The 22388-nt window shown below is 40.5% G+C and overlaps 1 long non-coding RNA gene across 1 annotated transcript in view; it reads left to right on the top strand.

Annotated features, from left to right (window-relative positions):
• LOC126958678 (uncharacterized) overlaps positions 1–9127 on the top strand; it is a 78821-nt gene extending 69694 nt beyond the window's left edge. The window contains exon 3 of the long non-coding RNA XR_007727267.1: positions 7310–9127. This is a non-coding gene — a long non-coding RNA (uncharacterized LOC126958678). The remainder of the gene's footprint in view (positions 1–7309) is intronic.
• The last annotated feature ends 13261 nt before the right edge of the window (positions 9128–22388 follow it).

Here is a 22388-nt window from a genome sequence, read left to right as displayed (position 1 = left end):
TTGGTAGTTTCTACTATTATGTCTTTAAAGTTCCCTAATCTTTTCTTCTGAAATATCTAACCTGCCATTAATTCCATCCAATTTTTATTCACCTCAGACACTGCAGTTTTTATATATCCAAGTTTAACGTGGGTCATTCTTATTTCTTTCGTCTGTCTACCTAAGCTTTTGAACGTAAGAAATATAGTTATAATCACTATTTTTAATGCCCTTGTTGGCTAATTATAATATGAATCTTTTCTTGGTTGGTTTTGATTGATTGATTATTCTTCTCATTATGGGTCATATTTTCCTACTTCTTTGGATGCCTGGTAATTTTTGAATGAATGCCAGACATTGTGAATTTTACATTGTTCTTTAGGTATAGGACATTTATGTCTTCTTAACAATATTATTGAGCTTAGTTTTGGGATACAACTAGGTGACTTGAAGCAGTTTGATCCGTTCAAACTCTTTTGAGATTCTTTAGGTAGGACCTTGTCCCAAGACCATTCTGAGTCATCTATCCAGTGCCCTGTCAATTCTGAGGTTTCCACTTTGCCAAGAATTCTTTCATTTGGTTCCTTCCCTGGCCTTGGGGAGTTTCCTTACGTAAATGTGATGATCAGTACATTCCCCAATTCTCAAGGCAGACCCTCTGCTGACTTCCATGTTCTCTCGTGCAGTTTTTTACTTTCTGGTCCTATGTCTTAACAGTTCTAACTGCCTTGGTCTCCCTCAGACTCTCAGGTCAGTCTCTTTAAATCAGGAGTCTGCTGAGCTCTGCTTAGGTCCCTGCTTCCTGCATCATGCCTTGGAAGCTCTTTCAGAACAATAAGCTGAGGGCAGCTGTGGGCTCACAGTCTCTTTGGGATTACTATGCTTCATTTTCTGATACACAGTGACTTGAATATGATGATTTCATATAATGTCTACTTTTTTGATTGATTTAAGCCAGAGAGTTAAGCCAGTCCCTGTTACTTAGTCTTGTATGAAAGCGGAGTCTACGGAGTTCTTTTTTAAACCGTAAAGTTAGGTAATCATGCTTACATTCTCTCTGAATTTCTAGAGAACAGACTGGTTGCAGTCAAGTTTGATCAAAAGGAGGCTCCTCAAGACTTCAACTCCTTTATTATCAAACCTTGAATTTCCGAATGAGATGAACATTTAGAGCCACAAACAGAATTCTCCACAAGGGCAGGGAAATGGTCTGTTCAAAGGGGATTTTTGACACTAGATGTCAGTGTTATTCTCCAGATTAAGAAGAGGGGTAACTCTTTTTTCCCCATGGAAGCCCCTTCAATGATGATAATCACTATGAGAGTTTCTGAAATGTATATCCCAGTTTCTTTTTTCCATAAGATCCCAAAGCTCTTAACAAATAAAGTAATCAATATGCAGATTAGGATCATAATCAAAGAGTTTTGTGTTCCAGACTAATTTCTCACCACTGCTTCTGGGCTTGCTCAGTTGCTCTGGCAGGTTAGTATCTGCCTTGTATGTGTTTTTCTCTTTTTCACCATTCCCTGTGTTTCTCTTTCTCTTTCATTATTTCTATCTCTCTTTGAACTTCTCTTTCTCACTATATTGGAACATAAGACATGTGCATTTCACTCCTAGAATTATAACTATTCCATGAAACACTGGCTGAGTCACTTTAGCCTTTGACTTTCAATAAAATAATAGTAAGACTGGGCACAGTGGCTCATACCTATAATCCCAGCACTTTGGGAGGCTGAGGCAGGAGGATTGCTGAAGCCCAGGAATTCAAGACCAGCCTGGGTAACATGGCTAAAACCCATCTCTATAAAAAATAAAAAAATTAGCTAGGTGTGGTGGGTCACACCTGTAGTCCCAGCTACTTGGGAGCCTGATGCTAGAGGATTGATTGAACCCAGGAGGTTGAGGCTGCTGTGAGCTGAGATCACACCACTGCTCAACAGAATGAGATGTGTCTCAAAATAACGATGATAATAATAGTACTACTAATAATAAAGGGTTAAACTAGTTGCCATCCTTCTCCCTATCTTCTGGGAACTGTGGTACTAGAAAATGAAGTAGCATATACGAGAAGTTTTCTCAAGTTTAACAGGTTTCACCTGCTTCGTTCTTCCACATAGGCTGTCTCTTATCAAGTGCCTACAGTGGCTTAAGGCTGAGCAAGGTGCTATACTGGGAGACAGTTTTCGGAGTATGCAGGGTGAAGAAAGAGCTTCCAAGGGAAAGAAGTCCCTAGGTAGTTTATAATCTTATAATTCTCTTAAGTATAGGTCATGCTTTGGACTCTTCAAAGAATGGCTGGGTCCACTGCAATTGGATAGTATTTACTACAGAGAAGGTGCTTTGATGTGTGTGTATGTTCGATTAACCTGGCATCTTTTGATTTAAACTGTAAGAATGTTTTAATTTTTTTGCCTAGTTCCATTGGTAGTAATTTTCACAGAGACAGTGACTCAGTCTGCCTCAAATGGGCCCAGGATAAACAGGTTTTGCTTACCTTTCCATGGGCAACTTTTCAACTGTTAAAGTATGCTAGAGTCAGATTACATGGGCTTGTGAGTCCTTTCAACACGAGTGGGAAAGGAACCTCTAAGCCTCTGTTTCTTTATATGAAACATGAGAAACATCTTCCCCTGCATAGAGTTAGCAAGGAAATTAAATGAGATGCTGCATATAAAGCATTTAGCATAATTCCTGGCATGTAGTAAGGGCTCACTTATTGTCAGTTATTCTCATTATTTATCACTCAGTAACTTACTTATTCAGTCCCTACTATGTGCAGGGTCTTTGACTTGGGTCTGAGATATTCGAATGAAAAAACTGTCTCCCAGCCGAGCACAGTGGCTCACACCTGTAATCCCAGCGCTTTGGGAGGCCGGGGCGGATTACCAGAGGTCAGGAGTTCAAGAGCATCCTGGCCAACATGGTGAAACCCCATCTCTACTAAAAACACAAAAATTAGCTGAGTGGGATGGAAGGCACCTATAATCCCAGCTATTCAGGAGACTAAGGCAGGAAAAAATCACCTGAACCCAGGAGACGGAGGTTGCGGCGAGCCAGGATTGCACCACTGCACTCCATCCTGGGCCACAGAGCAAGACGCTGTCTCAAAAAAAAAAAAAAAAAAAAAAAAAAAGAAAAAGAAAAAACTGTCTCCCTGCATTACAGTCTAAAGGAAGGGTTGGCAAACTTTTTCCATTAAGAGCCAGATGGTAAATATTTCAGACTTCATGGGCCATATGGTCTCTCTTGCAACTGCTCAACTCTGATGTTATAGCTCAAAAGCAGTCACATACAAGACATTAACAAATGGGAATGGCTTTGTTCCAGTAGTTTACAAACCCCTGTTCTAGAGGGAAGACAGATATTCAAAGAAATCATTGCAATACAGTGTGGTAAGTGTTACGATAGAGGAAGTGGGGAATGATCTGTCACCACCCAATGTGCAGTCTTTAGAGAAGCTGCACTGGCATCACCAGGGAGCCTGTGAGGAATGCAGATCCTCACACCTCATCCCAGAACTGTGGAATCACAGTCTGCATTGAGCAGACTCTGAATTTTTTTGCCCAGTCCCATTGGTAGCCGTTTTCCATATGATGCAAAAATTCTTGACAAATATAGTAATCAATATGCAAACTAGGATCACAATCAAAGGGCTTAACAAAAGAAGCTCTGATAGAGGGCTATGTTATACAAGGAAGAATATCCCATTTGAAAGCTGAAGAACAAGCAGAAGATTTTGGGGTAATGTATGGGCCAGGGGACGTCTTTTAGGCAGAAAGCACAGCAAGCACAGAGATGTGGAGGTGAGAAAGAATGCAGTTGAAGAACTCACGAAACTGGGGAACCTCGCTGGCAGTAAGATGGCAACACTACTCTAGGTTAGAAGAAATTTAAGCAACATAACAGTCAAATGCAGTGACCTGATTTTGTTTAGATCCTGTTTTGAAGAAACCAATTATAAAAAGACATTTTTGAAACAATTGAATTTTTTTTTTTTTTTAATTTTTTTAGACAGAGTCTTACTCTGTCATCCAGGCTGGAGTGCAATGGCATGATCTTGGCTCACTGCAAACTCTGGCTCCCAGGTTCAAGTGATTTTCCTGCTGTAGCCTCCCAAGTAGCTGGGACTACTAGCTTCCGCCACCATGCCCGGCTAATTTTTGTATTTTTAGTAGAGACAGAGTTTCACCGTGTTAGCCAGGCTGTTCTCGAACTCCTGACCTCAAGTGATCCACCCGCCTCGGCCTCCCAAAGTGCTGGGATAACAGGCATGAGCCACCATGCCCAGCCAAAAATTTCAATATAGAGAGAGTGTTAATACCACTGATTGTGATAAAGGTTTTGTGTTTATACATAAAAAGTCTATCAGAGATATATGGAAGGACTTTGAGGTGAAATGGCCTGATGACAGGGACCTGCTTGAAGAAATATCCCCCAAAAAAGAAGGCTGACAAAAAGGAAGACATGAAGCAACAGGAGCAAAAAGTGAATAATCGTTGAATCCAAGGATGGGTGTATTGAGTTCTTTATACTATCCTCTCTTCTTTTGTGTACTTCTGAAAACTTTCTTAATAAAAAAGTTATAGAAGAATGTTGGACTGCGTCAAGTCTCTTATCTCTGCTTTTATGTGAAATTCAGCTCATGATTAATCCATCCCAAGAGCTGTGTACAAAGCAGTATTTTCCATCTTTGAAGACAATTTAGAAGTCCTTGACAGGAGGTCACTGTGAGCCCAGTGGATCTACGTACATTTCCTTTTATTGGAATGAGCAGAAAAGCAGTGGCATCATGGAGGTTTTACTCCATTTCTTTTTTTTTTCTTTCTTTTTTTTTTTTTTTTTGTTTTGAGACCGAGTCTTGCTCTGTTGCCAGGCTGGAGTGCAGTGGCGCGATCTCGGCTCACTGCAACCTCTGCCTCCCGGGTTCAACCAATTCTCCTGCCTTAGCCTTCCGAGTAGCTGGGGCTACAGGCATGCGCCACCATGCCCAGTTAATTTTTTTTTTTTGTATTTTTAGTAGAGACAGGGTATCACCATGTAGGCCAGGATGGTCTCGATCTCTTGACCTCATGATCCGCCAGCCTCAGCCTCCCGAAGTGCTGGGATTACAGGCGTGAGCCATTTCTTAAAGCAGATGTGTCTGAGCTGGGGGATGAGGGCCTCACCCAGGGCACCCGCTTCCACCGTGGTAAAGGTGCAGCTATGTCTGCAGCTTGCTGAACAATGTACTGCAATGGACATAAGAGGAGCGCGCATGTTTGTGCTCCTGGGTTGGAATCAAGTATATTCAGTAGTGGCCTTTGATGGTGAGGATTACAGAGCCTTTTCTTGAGGAACACATATTGCATCTCTGAAAGAATCAGTAATAAGGAAATTAGGACAATGAAGAGCAGGTCATTCTGGACCCACTATTTACTAGTTCTGTAGCCTTGAGAAAGTTACGAGGTCTCTTGAGGTCTCATTTCATCATCTGTAAAATTATTTAACCTACTCGATTGGGTTGCTGTGACCATTTAATGAGATAGCATGTATAGTCTTGATCTCATCACAAGCTGTAAGAAGTGATACATAAATGTCAGTTGCATTTTTCTGAGCTGAACTTCTTAGTATTCTCTCCTATTTCATAGGTGGCTTTTTAAGCTTATCTTTCCTCTGAGCTAGACATTAGTTTGGTGCTGAATTAGAATTTCCATGTGGTTGTCCCTGAATTTTACTGCTCCCCCAGCACCCTGTCTTTGTCTCTCATGCTGAAAGTGGCCTTTTAACATTGCCTTTTAACCTGGATCTTCCTTCTTTTTGCCTGGAATGGTTGTTTTTTTTGTTTGTTTGTTTTTGAGATGGAGTCCCACTGCAACCTCTGCCTCCTGGGTTCAAGTGATTTTCCCTCCTCAGACTCCCAAGTAGCTGGGATTATAGGCGCCCACCACCAGGCCCAGCTAATTTTTGAATTTGTGGTAGAGATAGGATTTTACCATGTTGGCCAGGCTGATCTGGAACTCCTGATCTCAAGTGATCTGCCTACCTTGCTCTCCCAAAGTGCTGAGATTATAGGCGTGAGCCACTACACCCAGCTTTCTGCCTGAGATGTGGATGTGATTCCCAGAAGTGCAGCTGCCATCTTGCCACCATGAGGTAACCTAAGGGTGTCAGAGCAGAAGGATAAAAGGAGCCTCTGTCCTTGATGGCAGTGTGGGACTATACTAGAGCTTGACTACTCACCAAATCTCACATTTAAAGAACACACACTTTAAAATTTAAAACTCCAATTGTCTCTAAAATAAGAAAGAAAGAAAATAGGTTCAGGTGAGGAAGTATGGCAGAATGTTGATAAATGATGAATCTGGGGAATGGACATATTGGTTCACTATAGTTTTCTCTTTAATTCTGTGTGTGTGTGTGTGTTTGAAAATTTTCATGACAAAAATTTGAAAGCAAATTGACCTTCACCAAATTTCTTATCTTGATTATTATGTGAAGCTCCAGGTTCTAATCAAGCTCTTCGAAGGGCAGAGGACAATGATTTCCTGTTGGTCAACTTTTCTTTGGCTGCATCCCAATACCCCATGCTTGCCTCAATATTCCTGCTGCGCTGCTGCCCCCTGCTGGCCCCTGCCATTTTGTGTGCCTAAGGATAAGCTTCCCACCATGTCAGAGGGCTGTGAGTTCCCTCCACTGAAGAAGGTTTTTTTTTTTTTTTTTTTTTTTTTTTTTTTTTTTTTTTTTGAGGCGGAGTCTTCACTCTGTCGCCCAGGCTGCAGTGCAGTGGCACCATCTCGGCTCACTGCAAGCTCCGCCTCCCAGGTTCGCGCCATTCTCCTGCCTCAGCCTCCCGAGTAGCTGGGACTACAGGCGCCCGCCACCGCGCCCGGCTAATTTTTTGTATTTTAGTAGAGACGGGGTTTCACCGTGTTAGCCAGGATGGTCTCGATCTCCTGACCTCGTGATCCGCCCGCCTCTGCCTCCCAAAGTGCAGGGATTACAGGCGTGAGCCACCGCGCCCGGCCAGAAGGTTTTTAGACTAGACTCTTGATTTTAGATGATGTTTAATAAATTAATGCCCCTTCTATTCTCAAATTCTTAATGCCTGATTTTTAAAAAGCATGATGGGCATGTGGGGAGATACAAGAGACACAGAAGCCTCTGCCTTTGTGGTTCATTTTGTAGGAATGAGAATTCATAAAATGTACCACCCCTCATTCTGTCTCAACTGATGCCCCATCCCTCCTTCCATTTTCATCCTTCTAATTTCTTCATTCTCTGTTTGATGGACATGTTATGGGAAATATGTTTCAGAAATACTATCTTTTTTGTTTTTATTTAATCTTAGATTTCCTGAGCGTGGTGCTGGTGAAGTATTTGTAAACAAAATAACTACTTCAGATGGACCAGAAGAGAGAAAGGACTGTTGCAGGTTGCTGAAGACAACCTTGACTGTGTTTTTTAAGGTATGCCCACGTCTGCTAACCCCAGGGAACTATTGGACACAATATATTTGACTGGTTTGCTGATTTCCAGAACAGCCAATAGTAGTGTAACTGAGCAGAGAAACAATGCTGTTAGAAGGGGCATGGTGGGAGTGAGACTGGCCCTTCAGTTTGCATGGGACCTGGGTGAAGCCTGTGACTGCTGGCTTTCCCCTGCTTCCCTGACAACCTGCATGACTCAGCAGAGGCAGCCATAATCCTGCTAGGTACACAACTCCATTGACCTTGCAACATCACCCGCATCCCCCAGAGCAGCCACAGCAAGACCTGCTCAAGGAGAGTCTGAGCTCAGACATGCTTAGCCTTGCCCCGACCTGATGGGCCTTTCCTATCCACCCTGGTAGCTGAAGACAAAGGGCATATACTCTTAGGAGTTCTAGGGCCCCACCCACTGCCATTTTCTCTCAGTACTACCACAGCTGATGTTCTCTGGAAAGAGCCACCTTCTGGCTGTAGGTCAACCAGCACAAACATAGAACATTAAGCCACCAAAGCTAAAAACCCTCATAGAGTCCATTTCAACACCCTGCCACCTCCATGGGAACAGGTACTTGTATCCACACTGAGAGACCCATAGATGGTTCACATCACAGGACTATGTGCAGACAATCGCCAGTACCAGCCTGGAGCCGGGTAGACTTGCTAGGTGGCTAGACCCAGAAGAGAGAAAACAATCACTGCAGCTTGGCTCACAGGAAGCCACATCCATAGGAAAAGAGGAAGAGTACTACATCAAGGGAACACCCCATGGGACAAAAGAATCTGAACAACAGCCCTCAGCCCTAAACTTTCCCTCTTACAGAGCCTACACAAATGAGAAGGAACCAGAAAACCAACTCTGGTAATATGACAAAACAAGGCTCTTTAACACCCCCTAAAAATCACTCTTGCTCACCAGCGGTGGACCCAAACCGAGAAGAAATCCCTGATCTACCTGAAAAAGAATTCAAGAGGTTAGTTATCAAGCTAATCAGGGACACACCAGAGAAATGCAAAGCCCAATGCAAGGAAATACAAAAAAAACGATGCAAGAATTGAAGGGAGAAATATTCAAGGAAATAGATAGCATAAAGAAAAACAATGAAAACTTCAGGAAACATCGGACACACCTATAGAAATGCAAAATGCTCTGGAAAGTCTCAGCAGTAGAATTGATTAAGTAGAAGAAGAAATTCAGAGCTCGAAGAAAAGGTCTTCGAATTAACCCATCCGACAAAGACAAAGAAAAACAATAAGAAAATATGAACAAAGCCTTCAAGAAGTCTGGGATTATGTTAAGGGAACAAACCTAAGAATAATCAGTGTTCCAGAGGAAGAAGAGAAATCTAAAAGTTTTGAAAACATATTTGGAGGAATAATCAAGGAAAACTTCTCTGGCCTTGCTAGAGACCTAGACATGCAAATACAAGAAGCACAAAGAACACCTGTGAAATTCGTCACAAAAAGATCATCATCTAGGCACGTTGTCATCAGGTTATCTAAAGTTAAGACAAAGGAAATAATTTTAAGAGCTGTGAGACAAAAGCACTCAGGTAACCTATAAAGGAAACCTATCAGATTAACAGTAGATTTCTCAGCAGAAACCCTACAAAGCTAGAAGGGATTGGGGCCCTATCTTTAGCCTCCTCAAACAAAACAATTATCAGCCAAGAATTTTGTATCCAGCAAAACTAAGCATCATATGTGAAGGAAAGATACAGTCTTTTTCAGACAAACAAATGCTGAGAGAATTCGCCACTACCAAGCCACTACTATAAGAACTGCTAAAAGGAGCTCTAAATATTCAAACAAATCCTAGAAACACATAAAAACAGAAACTCTTTAAAGCATGAATCACACAGGACCTATAAAACAAAAATGCAAGTTAAAAAGCAAAAATAAAAAACCAAACAAACAAAAAAACAAGGTGCACAAGCAACAACTAGCACAATGAATTCAAAGGTACCTCACATCTCAATACTAACATTGAATATAAATGGCCTAAATGTTCCCCTTAAAAGATACAGAACTGCAGAATGGATAAGAACTCACCAACTATCTGCTGCCTACAGGAGACTCACCTAACACATACAGACTCACATAAACTTAAAGGGGTGGAAAAAGGTATTTCATGCAAATGGACACCAAAAGTGAGCAGGGGAAGCTATTCTTGTATCAGACAAAACAAACTCTAAAGCAACAGCAGTTAAAGGAGACAAAGAGGGACATTATATAATGGTAAATGGCCTTGTCCAGCAGGAAAATATCATAATCCTCAACGTAGGTACACCTAACATTGGAGCTCCCAAATTTATAAAACAATTACTAATAGACCTAAGAAATGAGATAGACAGTAACACAATAATACTGGGGGACTTCAGTACTCCACTGACAGCACTAGACAGCTTATTGAGACAGAAAGTCAACAAAGAAACAATGGATTTAAACTGTACATTGGAACAAATCGACTTAACAGATATAAACAGAACATTTCATCCAACAACTGCAGAATACACATTCTATTCAACAGTGCCTGGAAATTTTTCCAGCATAGACCATATGATAGGCCATAAAATAAGTCTCAATAGATTTAAGAAAGTTGAAATTATATCAAGCACTCTCTCAGACCACAGTGGAATAAAACTGGAAACCAACTCCAAAAGGAACCTTCAAAACCATGCAAATACATGGAAATTAAATAATCTGTTCCTGAATGAGCATTAGGTCAAAACCAAAATCCAGATGGAAATTAAAAAATTATTCAAACTGAATGACAATAATGACACAACCTATCAAAAGCTCCAGGGTACAGCAAAGGTGGTGCTAAGAGGAAAAGTTCATAGCCCTAAATGCCTACATCAAAAAGATTGAAAGAGCACAAACTGATATTCTAAGGTCACACCTAAAGGAACTAGAGAAACAAGAACAAACCAAATCCAAACTCAGCAGAAGAAAGGAAATAACCAAGAGCAGAGCAGAACTAAATCAAATTGAAACAAAAAAATACAAAAGATACAACAAACAGCAAGTTCTTCGAAAAGTTTAATAAAATTGATAGACCATTAGCAAGATTAACCAAGAAAATAAGAGAGAAAATCCAAATAACCTCATTAAGAAACAAAACAGGAGATATTACAACTGACACCAGTGAAATACAAAAGATAATTCAAGGCTACTATGAACACCTTTATGCAGATAAACTAGAAAACCTAGAAGAGATAGATAAATTCCTGGAAAAATACAACCCTCCTAGCTTAAATCAGGAAGAATTAGATACCCTGAACAGACTGATAACAAGCAGCAAGATTGAAATGGTAATTAAAAAATTACCAACAACAAAAAATGTCCAGGACCAGATGGATTCAGAGCAGAATTCTACCAGACATTCCAAGAAGAATTGGTACCAATTCTTTTGACACTATTCTACAAGATAGAGAAAGAGGGAACCCTTTCTAATTCATTCTATGAAGCCAGCATCACCCTAATACCAAAACCAGGAAAAGACATAACCAAAAAGGAAAACTATGGACCGATATCCTTGATGGATAGAGATGCTAAAATTCTTAACAAAATACTAGCTAACCAAATCCAACAGCATATCAAAAAGACAATCCACCATGATCAAGTGGGTTTCATACCAGGGATGCAGGGATGGTTGAACATACACAAGTCAGTAAATGTGATAGACCACATAAACAGAATTAAAAACCAGAATTACATGATCATCTAAATACATGCAGAAAAAGCATTCAACCAAATCCAGCATCCTTTTATGATTAAAACTTTCAGCAAAATCAACATACAAGGGACATACCTCAATGTAATAAAAGCCATCTATGACAAACCCACAGCCAACATCATACCGAATGGGGAAAAGTTGAAAGCATTCCCTCTGAGAACTGGAACAAGACAAAGATGCCCACTCTCACCACTCCTTTTCAGCATAGTACTGGAAGTCCTAGCCAGAGCAATCAGACAAGAGAAAGAAATAAAGAGCATCAAAATCAACAAAGAGGAAGTCAAACTGTCACTGTTTGCTGATGATAAGATACTTTACCTCGAAAATCCTAAAGATTCCTCCAGAAAGCTCCTAGAACTGATGAAAGATTCAGCAAGCTTTAGGGATATAAGATTAATGTGCACAAATTAGTAGCTCTTCTATACATTAAGAGCGACCAAGCAGAGACTCAAATCAAGAACTCAACTCCTTTTACAATAGCTGCAAAATAAATAAATAAATAAATAAACAGATAATACTTAGGAATATACCTAACAAAGGAGACGAAAGTCCTCTACAAGGAAAACTACAAAACACTGCTGAAAGAAATCACAGATGACCCATTCCATGCTCATGGATGGGTAGAATCAATATTGTGAAAATGACTATACTGCCAAAAAGCAATCTACATATTAAATGCAATCCCCATCAAAATACCACCATCATTCATCTCAGAAGTAGAAAAAATAATCCTAAATTTCATATGGAACTTAAAAAGAGCCCGCATAGCCAAAGAAAGACTAAGCAAAAGGAACAAATCTGGAGGCATCACGCTACCTGATTTCAAACTGTACTATAAGGTCATAGTCACCAAAACAGCATGGTACTGGTATAAAAATAGGCACATAGAACAATGGAACAGAATTGGGAACCTAGAAATAAACCCAAACACTTACAGCCAACTGATCTTTGACAAAGCAAACAAAAACATAAAAGTCGGGAAAGGACACCTTTTTCAACAAATGGTGCTAGGATAATTGGCTAGCCACGTGTGGGAGAATGAAACTGGATCTTCATCTCTCACCTTATACAAAAATCAACTCAAGATGGACTAAGCACTTAAATATAAGACCTGAAGCTATAAAAATGCTAGAAGATAACATTGGAAGGAACCTTCTAGACATGGCTTAGGCAAGGATTTTATGATCAAGAACCCAAAAGCAAATGCAATAAAAACAAAGATAAATAGTTGGGACTTAATTAAACTAAACAGCTTTTGCACAGCAAAAGGAACAGTCATCAAACAGACAACCCACATAGTGGGAGAAAATCTTCACAATCTATACATCTGACAAAGGACTAATATCCAGAATCTATAACAAACTCAAACAAATCAGTAAGAAAAAAACAAACAATCCCATCAAAAAGTGGGCTAAGGACATGAATAGACAGTTCTCAAAAGAAGATATACAAATGGCCAACAAACATATGAAAAAATGCTCAACATCACTAATGATCAGGGAAATGCAAATCCAAACCACAATGTGATACCACCTTACTTCTGCAAGATTGGCTATAATCAAAAAATAAAAAATATTAGATGTTGGCATGGATGCAGTGATCAGGGAACACTTTTACACTGTTGGTGGCAATGTAAACTAGTACAGCCTATAGAAAACAGTGTGAAGATTCCTTAAAGAACTAAAAGTAAAACTACCATTTTATCCAGCAATCCCACTACTGGGTATCTACCCAGAGGAAAATAAGTTATTATATGAAAAAGATACTTGCACACACATGTTTATAGCAACACAATTCACAACTGCAAAATTGTGGAACCAACTGAAATGCCCATCACTCAATGAGTAGATAAAGAAACTGTGGTATATAGATATGATGGAATACTACTCAGCCATAAAAAAGAATGAATTAATGGCATTTGCAGTGACCTGGATGAGATTGGAGACTATTATTCTAAGTGAAGTAACTCAGGAACGGAAAACCAAACATCGTATGTTCTCACTGATATGCGGAAGCTAAGCTATGAGGACACAAAGGCATAAGAATGATACAATGAACTTTGGGAACTTGGGGGAAAGTGTGGAAGGGGGAAGGGATAAAAGACTACAAATTGGGTGCAGTGTATACTGCTTGGGTGATGAGTGCACCAAAATCTCACAAATCACCACTAAAGAACTTACTTGTGTAATCAAATACCATCTATAACCCAATAACCTATGGAAAAATTAAAAAATTAAAAAAATTCCTTATCAGGAAGATTGTCAGTCTGACCGGAAGACCCTCTCCAACATGCCAAGATTCTAGAATAAAAAGTGTCTTCTGTGCTCAGAGAGATTTTTAGGGCAGTGGAAATACTCTGTATGATACTATAATGGTAGATACATCTCATACATTTGTCCAAATCCATAGAATGTATGACACCAAGAGTGAACCCTCATGTAAACACTGTGGACTCTGGGTGATAATGATGTGCCAGTGTAGGTTCATCAGTTGTAACAAATGTACCACTCCAGTGAAAAATGTTGATAATGGGGGAGCCTATGCATGTGTAGGGGCAGGGGATATATGAAAAATCTCTGTACCTTCCTCTCAATCTTCCTATGAACTTAACTACTCTAAACAAAACTGTCTTTTGTTTTCAAGTGTCTTCTCTTCCTGGAAACTTTCAGGAAGAACTACAGGTCATGGCTCTGTATTGACTAGGTCTTACCTGAGTTGAGGACAAATGTGGGAGCCTTCAGCCTAGCAGATGAGATGGGACTATCCAATGGTTGGGGCTAAAGGCTAGGTTACTATGGGTTTGCAGAGACTGGAGTTAGTATAGGATTCCAACACTCTTTTCCCTGACCCACTTCTGTGAGCCTGGAGCTCCTCTTACATTGCCTGTCCACTGCAGAGATGTGGCTGGCCTTGGTCAGGTTGAGATTGAACTTTCCAGGCTCCAGCCATCCTCCCACCTCAGCCTCCCAAAGTGCTGGAATTACAGGCACAAGCCACTGTGCCTCGCCAGGAATACTATCTTAAAGCTCTTATTCAGCTGGGGTATCAGGGGACTACTAATAGGCACTGTAGGGGTACTAGCTGTTATACTATTTTAAGTTGTTTTTATTTTTGGCCATATATCTTAAAATTTATACCCGGACTGGATTCATGGCAAAAGATGGGACACATGAAGATTCCCACGTTGAAATACAACAAGCTATGAAAAACATCAGAAAGAACATTCTCTAAATTCTCTTCAGGATGACTTCACGAGATCTAGAAGTTGCAGTTACATAATAAAACTTCTTGTATAGCACTTCAAAATATTTCTATGTCAACAACAACAAAAATATCTCTGATACTTCAAGAAGCTAGTGGCTGTTGTATGTAATTGTGTCTCTAGTTTATTTGGTATAAAGACCATTAATACCTGTAGTGTGTTCTTTACTGGAGAGAACTGGGAGAGAGCAGCCTGAAACCCTTTTCTAATTTCATCATTTAGAAACAAACATGAACATTTCAAAAATAAACCACTCAGTTTTTTTTCTTAATGGCAAAGGCAAGCATTCCAACGTTAGGTCATGAAAGCAATTTTAATCTATTTTTGCTACTGTAAAATGCAGTCAAAAGTATTCTATATTAAGTGTGTCCAATCTCAAAACACCCACAACACAAGATGTTAATGTTAAATGGATTGGTCAAGAAATAATGCCTTTCCTTACATAATTAATTAAGTTAAATTAAGGAGCATGTGTTGCTTATTAAGTGGAACAAAATATTTATATTTTAATATAATTATTAAATATGGCATTAAAAAGTGAAATGTAATGTAGTCTGAAATAATACTAATCTAAAAATATTTTTAATGCAAAACTATTTCTTTATCATGTACCACATATAAATGACATTTGATTCTTTTACATCCCCAAAGAGTGTCATGAGCTTATGTATTCCCTCTCTGTAAAAGGAGTTCAAGAGTCATATTTAGACCTTTCAGTATGACATACCAGCCTCTCTGAGACTTAGTCCAAATTCTTTCCATTCACCAGTGCACACTACCATCTGGCTAGCCCAAACTATTGGAAGTTCCTCTAAGCATGTCCTTCACAAGTCTGGGTTTTTGCATATGTTTCTTTCTGCCTGGAATGTTCTTCCATCATCTTCACTATTTTTGAACTGAAGCGTTTCTTCTTTAACTCTTGACATCAATTTCTCTCTAAGGATCTCCCTTTCTGAAAGTCAGGGAGAGTTAGATGTTACTTTCTGTGTTCCCAAACCATTCTTTTCACAATTCATTTAATTATCAGAAAGTTTTGTAACTAGTTGACTCATTCTCTGTCTCTCCTGCTAGATTGCAAATTCTCTGTCATGGGGTCTGTGACTTATTCATATTTGATTCCTTTAGCATAGCGCCTGAAACAAAACTTTTATCCCAATAAGTGTTTAAAATGATGTTCCATAAGGTGATCTCCATCAACAAAAGGCTTAATTGCATTCAATATATTCCGTTGAAAAGCAAGAAAGTATGAAACGGATTTTGAAAAGATTGCCATCTTATGATCATTAAAAAGTCAGGAAACAACAGGTGCTGAAGAGGATGTGGAGAAATAGGAACACTTTTACACTGTTGGTGAGACTGTAAACTAGTACAACCATTGTGGAAGACAGTGTGCTGATTCCTCAAGGATCTAGAACTAGAAATACCTTTTGATCCAGCCATCCCATTACTGGGTATATACCCAAAGGATTATAAATCATGCTGCTATAAAGACACATGCACACATATGTTTATTGCAGCACTATTCACAATAGCAAAGACTTGGAACCAACCCAGATGTCCATCAATGATAGACTGGATAAAGAAAATGTAGCACATACACACCATGGAATACTATGCAGTCATAAAAAAGGATGAGTTCATGTCCTTTGTAGGGACATGGATGAAGCTGGAAACCAACATTCTGAGCAAACTATCGCAAGGACAGGAAACCAAACACTGCATGTTCTCACTCATAGGTGGGAATTAAACAATGAGAACACTTGGACACAGGAAGGGGAACACCACACACCAGGGCCTGTCGTGGGGTGGGGGGAGCAGGGAGGGATAGCATTAGGAGATATACCTAATGTAAATGACGAGTTAATGGGTGTGGCACACCAACATGGCACATGTATACATATGTTACAAACCTGCACGTTGTGTACATGTACCCTAAAACTTAAAGTATAATAAAAAAATTAAAAACAGAGAAAAGATTGCCATCTTATATGAGTAAAATAAAATAAAAATATTGATGCTTAAAAGGTGCCTTCTCAGATCTCCACAGCTTTCCTGCAGAACCTAGTCCCTAAGGGAATCTGGATAGATAGGCTGGCTTGGCTTAGAATTGCCCACGTGTTTCCCCTGAGCTCAGCTGCACCTACTTGATGGATAACACTCAGGTTGGTCTTCTTATCCCCACAAAAAGTAGGATTCCCTCATTACCTTTGCAGAGGGCCTGGTTGCTGGAGTTAATGAGATAAAGGCAGAAAAAAACAAAAGAGCCAGGCAATTTCCCTAAGACATTATTTCAGTGCCTCACAAGGAAAGCGACTCTTGGAGAAATGAATCTGCAGCCATGAGTATGGTGATTAATTTAGCGTCAGAGAAATCCTGAGAAAAGCCAAGGGAAAGGAACAGTTCATTCTCTGTTTCTGGGATGGGAATCAAACGGAATAAAAGCCTCCTTGTTTCTAAGAACTCAAGGCTGGGTAGGCCTTCTGGGCATCCTCTCTTTATATCTGAGGTACGTCAGAAAATCTGATTGTATATTCTGAAGAGATGCTCCAAACTTTTCGGAATCCTATTTGAGCAAAACTTGAGGTCTGAGAAAATGAAAAGATGGGTCTTCAGTGTATACCTTCTCCTTTCTGATTGAAAGGGTAGGAGCACATCTTACAAATTTACCCTAACACTTCTCTAAAGAAAAAGATGCAGGTTCAAATTGGGTGCCCTAAATACCTTCCAAGAGAGTTTGATCATTTAATTCAGCTTCAGGTGATGTGACTGAAAGCAATTTGAGCAAAAGCAACTCGGTCAAACATAAGTTGGCCAATGAGTTAATTTTGGTCAAAAATGAATGTCTTTCAGTCATGGATTTTTCATTTGTTAATCATTTTGGCTGATCACAAGGGAGGTTTTGCAATCATTAATGCGTGAGTTTGGCACTTTTTGTCTCCCCTCTCTACCTTTTTCAATGCAGTAAGTATTTTCTCTTATTGTTTTGATATTTTAAATTTGGAATTACATTTCAAACAATTATTCCGGCTCTACACTGTGTATAGTAATGAAAAACTGGAAACACCCTAAATGTTTGGCAAAAGAGAAATAGCTGAAATTACCCCATGTCCAACACTTGGTGGATTGCTGAAATAAATTACAGTATATTTCAAAGGAAATCCTCAGTTATCCCCTCAAATTAGCTATTTATCAACACCTAGACCTAAAGGTTACAGATGTGTAATCCTTTTTTTTTTTTTTTTTTTTTTTTTTTTTTTTTGAGTTGGAGCCTTGCTTTGTCTCCCAAGCTGGAGTGCAGTAGTGCGATCTCGTCTCACTGCAACCTCTGCCTCCTGGGTTCAAGTGATCTTCCTGTCTCAGCCTCCTGAATAGCTGGAACTACAGGTCCCCACCACCATGCCCGGCTAATTTTTGTGCTTTTAATGGAGATGGGGTTTCATTGTATTGGCCAGGCTATTCTCAAACGCCTGACCTCAAGTGATCCACCCACATTAGCCTCCCAAAGTGCTGGGATTGTAGGCATGAGCCACCCACGCCCAGCCATTCTTATAGAAAAGACATATATGCACAGATAGAAAAATCTGGAAGATACATATCTTGATGATTATTTCTGATGGGTAGGTCTATAGGGGTACTTTATATTAGGCTGTGCAAAAGTAATGGCAAAAACAGCAAAGCATGGTGGCTCACACCTGTAATCCCAGCACTTTGGGTGGCTGAGGCAGCCAGATTACCTGAGGTCAGGAGTTCGAGATCAGCCTGGCCAATATGATGAAACCTCCTGTCTCCTAAAAATACAAAAATTAGCCAGGCATGGTGGCATGTGCCGATAGTCCCAGGTATTCGGGAGGCTGAGGCAGGAGAATCACTTGGACCTGGGAGGCAGAGGATGCAGTGAGCCAAGATGGTGCCATTGCACCCCAGCCTGGGCAACAGAGTGAGACTCCATCTCAAAATAAAATGAAATAAAATAAAATAAAATAAAATAAAATAAAATTAAGTAATGGCAAAAACCACAATTACTTTTGTATGAACCTATAGTTACATTTGCTTATTTTTTTTTCCTTTTAACAAATATTGATTGCTTTTTTAATAGGAATAATAATTTAGGAAACTTCCTTAATTAAATAAACCATAAAAGAGAATGATCTGGGATTTTCGTGCTCAGTGGATGCGGTAGAGACTCACATTTGCCTATGTTACTATCACGTTATTTGAGGCAGCAATGCGCTCAGCCAGAGGGCTGCCTTTCCCAGCCTTCCCGGTAGCTGGATGGGCTTTGGGACCGGGTTCTGACCTTAACAGAGGGGTTATGTGGTCCTTCCAGAACATCTCCTTAAAAGGGGTGGAGTGGGCTTTTCCCAGCTTCAAGTCCTGGTGCCTGCAGCTTGGATATGATGACTAGCACTTCCACAGAATAGGTCAGGGATCATTGGCTGGAAATGAACTAAACAGTAAAGGAACAAGCAGCAAACCTTCCTCACCCAGACATGAAAACGTTAAGAAAAACAGACAAAAGTTCATAGAGGCTGCAAAATCACCCCAGAAGGCACCAGAGTTGATAATACTTTTAAAAAGTTAGTGGCCAGCTACAGTGGTTCACACCTGTAATCCTAGCACTTTGGGGGCCAGAGGTGGGAGGATCACTTGAGGCCAGAAGTTTGAGGTCAGCCTCGGCAATATAGCAAGACCATGTCTTATAAAAACATTTAAACAGTTATCTGGGTGTGGTGGTGTTCACATGTAGTCTTTGCTACTTGAGCGGCTGAGGTAAGAGGATTATTTGAGACCAGGAGTTCGAGGTTGCGGTGAACTGTGATCATGCCACTGCACTCCAGCCTGGGTGACAGAGCAAGACTCTGTCTCTTAAAAAAAAATGTGGAGATATTTATGCAACAAGATGAAGATAGGTGCCAAGTAGGAGTTGTTTCAACATTGGTTGGAACTGATAATTAACTTTACTGCTGAAAACAAAACCATTAGTTTCTCTACATCATAAATAAAGAGAATGGCCAGCTGTTGGGATAGCAACATTCCAAGCTCACTTGCTGAGAGGCAACACTTTCAGCAGGTCCCACACTAGCACCAACACCAAATCCCAGTACCCCTTGCATCCCCTCCTAGTCTCCCATCCCATCTTACATTCATATGAGGACTGTGAGGGAGTGAAATGGTTTTTTAAGTAGGAGAACAGTATGAAAAGCAGCTGTGTCTCACCTTTCTCTCCTCATGGAGATGGAGAGTAACTCCAAGACAAGTGGAAGGAGCTGGGCCTGGAGAGAATAATGTGTACAACGTGGGAATGTCTTCGAGATGGGTAGGCTGGTATCTCAACTGCTGATTGGGGCTAGAGAAAGAACTCTTGGAGAGATGATGAAGAGACATGACCAGATAAGGAGGAGGCAAAAACCATCCCTTCATACATCTAATTCCTAGAAGTACAGAGAATAGATTTCATGTATGCTGGCAAATTCCAGGATTATGGGCCTTTTTGGGTTGATGAGGTAGGAGATGTGGGCTCACTGGGGACCATCACCAAGGAACAAGGAGCCAAGGCCTCCCAGGGAGAGCAGCTTAGACTACCCGTAGTGGGGCCATCCTGAAGATGTGATCGCTCCTCTTAAGGGACTCCACATACCTCAGAACCAGTTTGAAAGTGAGTCTTATATCCATGAGGCCTGTTGAGACCATCATCCATCCATATCCAGATGAGAGAAAACAGGAAAGTAGTTACAACCAACCAAGGAAAGGGTCAAATGTCTACCAGCTTGTATGGAGCCAGAGCTATCTTCCTGCTCTCTCCTCCCGCCCCAACATCAGCAGGAAGAGCATAGCAAGTAAGGACAGGTGTGTTAGGGAGAGGTGACTCTGTCCCATAATGCTCCAGTCTAGTCTGGGCTTGGTAAGGGTGGGCAGGATGGGGAGCTGTGCATTGAATTTGAAATTGAGAGGTTCCTATAAACAGGAACTGAACTTTATGGCCTAAAATGAGATTATTTTGAGAACTGAAAGTGATTGAAGAGCTATGGGCTTAAACTGACATGTCTTTAAGGAATTTCACTCTTCCAGTGAGAAAAAGTATTAGACAGAGCCCAGCATAAAGCAGGGACTGGAAAAGCAGAACCATATCATATTTACATACCTATATGGGATTCCTCTTATTAAACCAATTATATTTCTTTTCAAAAAATTGTCCAGTTAACCATACTGTTTTACATTAATAGTATGTTCTTCATGAAGGCTTGACAGGACCTGTAATGAGGTGGTCACATAGTACAGATATGGAAGAAAGTTCTAGAAAGCCAGTTTGTGGTACATTTTTGTGTTAAATGAATGAACCACTCGGTTTCTCTCAATCTCACCTGTCCTTGGGACCTACGACCACTTGGGCTGCTCCAGTGGACATTTTCTCAAGGACTCCAGTCAAATTCAGAAGAGCAAAATTCCATAACCCCTTGGCCTCTTGTCCTACTGCACTTCTTCCACCCCCTGCCCTTGGGCATTCCTAATGATAGGAAACTACAACTCTACTGTGAGGTATTCTAGGATGCCCAGCATGGCCTCAAAGTGTGGGTGTTCACGCCCCATGAGTGAATCTTTGACTAATGAGAGATACCCCCTTTCTTCCAGGGACAGACTGCCTTGGGATGCCATATACAGCACCCCTCTGAAGTTGAACCTTTGAGATTAAGCACTCGGCTGTGCTTGACACCAAGCATCCCCACTTTCCTGCTTCACCCCTCTCTTTGCTCACTCTTATTTCCCTGGGATTGTATTCCTTAATAAGGAGTAACACCTAAGCCTTTGCCTCAAGCTGTGCTTCTGAGGAAGTCAGGCTGGGCTGAGACAGGTGTAAAAACCTGCCTTGCATTTTCAAAGTATTGCATTTTAGGTTCTGTGCCAGATTTGCCTTTAAAATTGGCTTAACCTTGTGAGTGTTAGCACTGAAGATGCTAGCAGCTAGAGATGAGCAAGTAGATTTATTATCTGCATTATACCAACCAGTGATCACTTGTCTGCCGGAAGAAAGTGAAATTAGAAAGGCTCTCAGCCCCCAACTCCAATGTGACTACCAGGACTGTGATTCCAGGGGACCTTTCCCAGGTGGAGGGAGACCATCTTTTGCCTTGCAAATGGAATTAAGTTGAAATGACAGTAACTGGGGAAACAAAATTACTCTCTAGACACTGTTGCTATAGTCACTGCTGAGACTCAAACTGAACTTAACAAGCTTCCCCAACAAAGGAGAATGACTTATCCTTCATTGGGCTAAATTGAAAGTAAAATATCCATTTTGAAAGACAGAAAACCCATTATAGCTATAGAATTCCTGCCAACTAAATTAGACAACCTTTTTTTGCTGAACTCTAAAACTTGATGGCATATCAAAACTTGACACAATATAGTTGCTATGGTTTGAATATTTGTCCCCTCAAAGCTTGTGTTGAAATTGAATTGCCGTTGTGACATTATTGAGAGGCATGACCTTCAAGATGCAATTAGGCCATGAGGACCCACCCTCATGAGTGGGATTGGTGCTGTTTTAAAAGGGTGAGTTTGACCCCCTTTTACTCTCTTGCCCTCTCTCGTTCTGCCCTGTGATGACATAGCAAGAAGTCGCTTGCTGGATGCCAACACCTTGATATTGGACTTCTCAGCCTCCAGAACTGTTGGCCAATAAACTTCTATTCATTATAAATTACCCAGTCACGGATATTCTGTTATAGCAGCACAAGATGGACTAAGACAGTAGTTTGCCAAAGCACTAAACTGCGTAACTCCAGGCCAAGGTATTTTGGGCATCACCCAATCAATTTCTTTTGTAATCACACAGTGGTCAATCCTGTATGACCAGAAATCAAAACCATCTCTACTGAGCTTTTGCTTTCTTTTTTCTTTTCTTTTTTTTTTTCATTTAATGATTAGCTCCTTTGCAATTTGG

This window comes from Macaca thibetana, chromosome 7, assembly GCF_024542745.1.
Source record: "Macaca thibetana thibetana isolate TM-01 chromosome 7, ASM2454274v1, whole genome shotgun sequence".
NCBI lineage: Eukaryota > Metazoa > Chordata > Mammalia > Primates > Cercopithecidae > Macaca > Macaca thibetana.
Note: the sequence above shows the minus strand (reverse complement) of the source record. Positions and strands in the feature narration are given on the sequence as shown.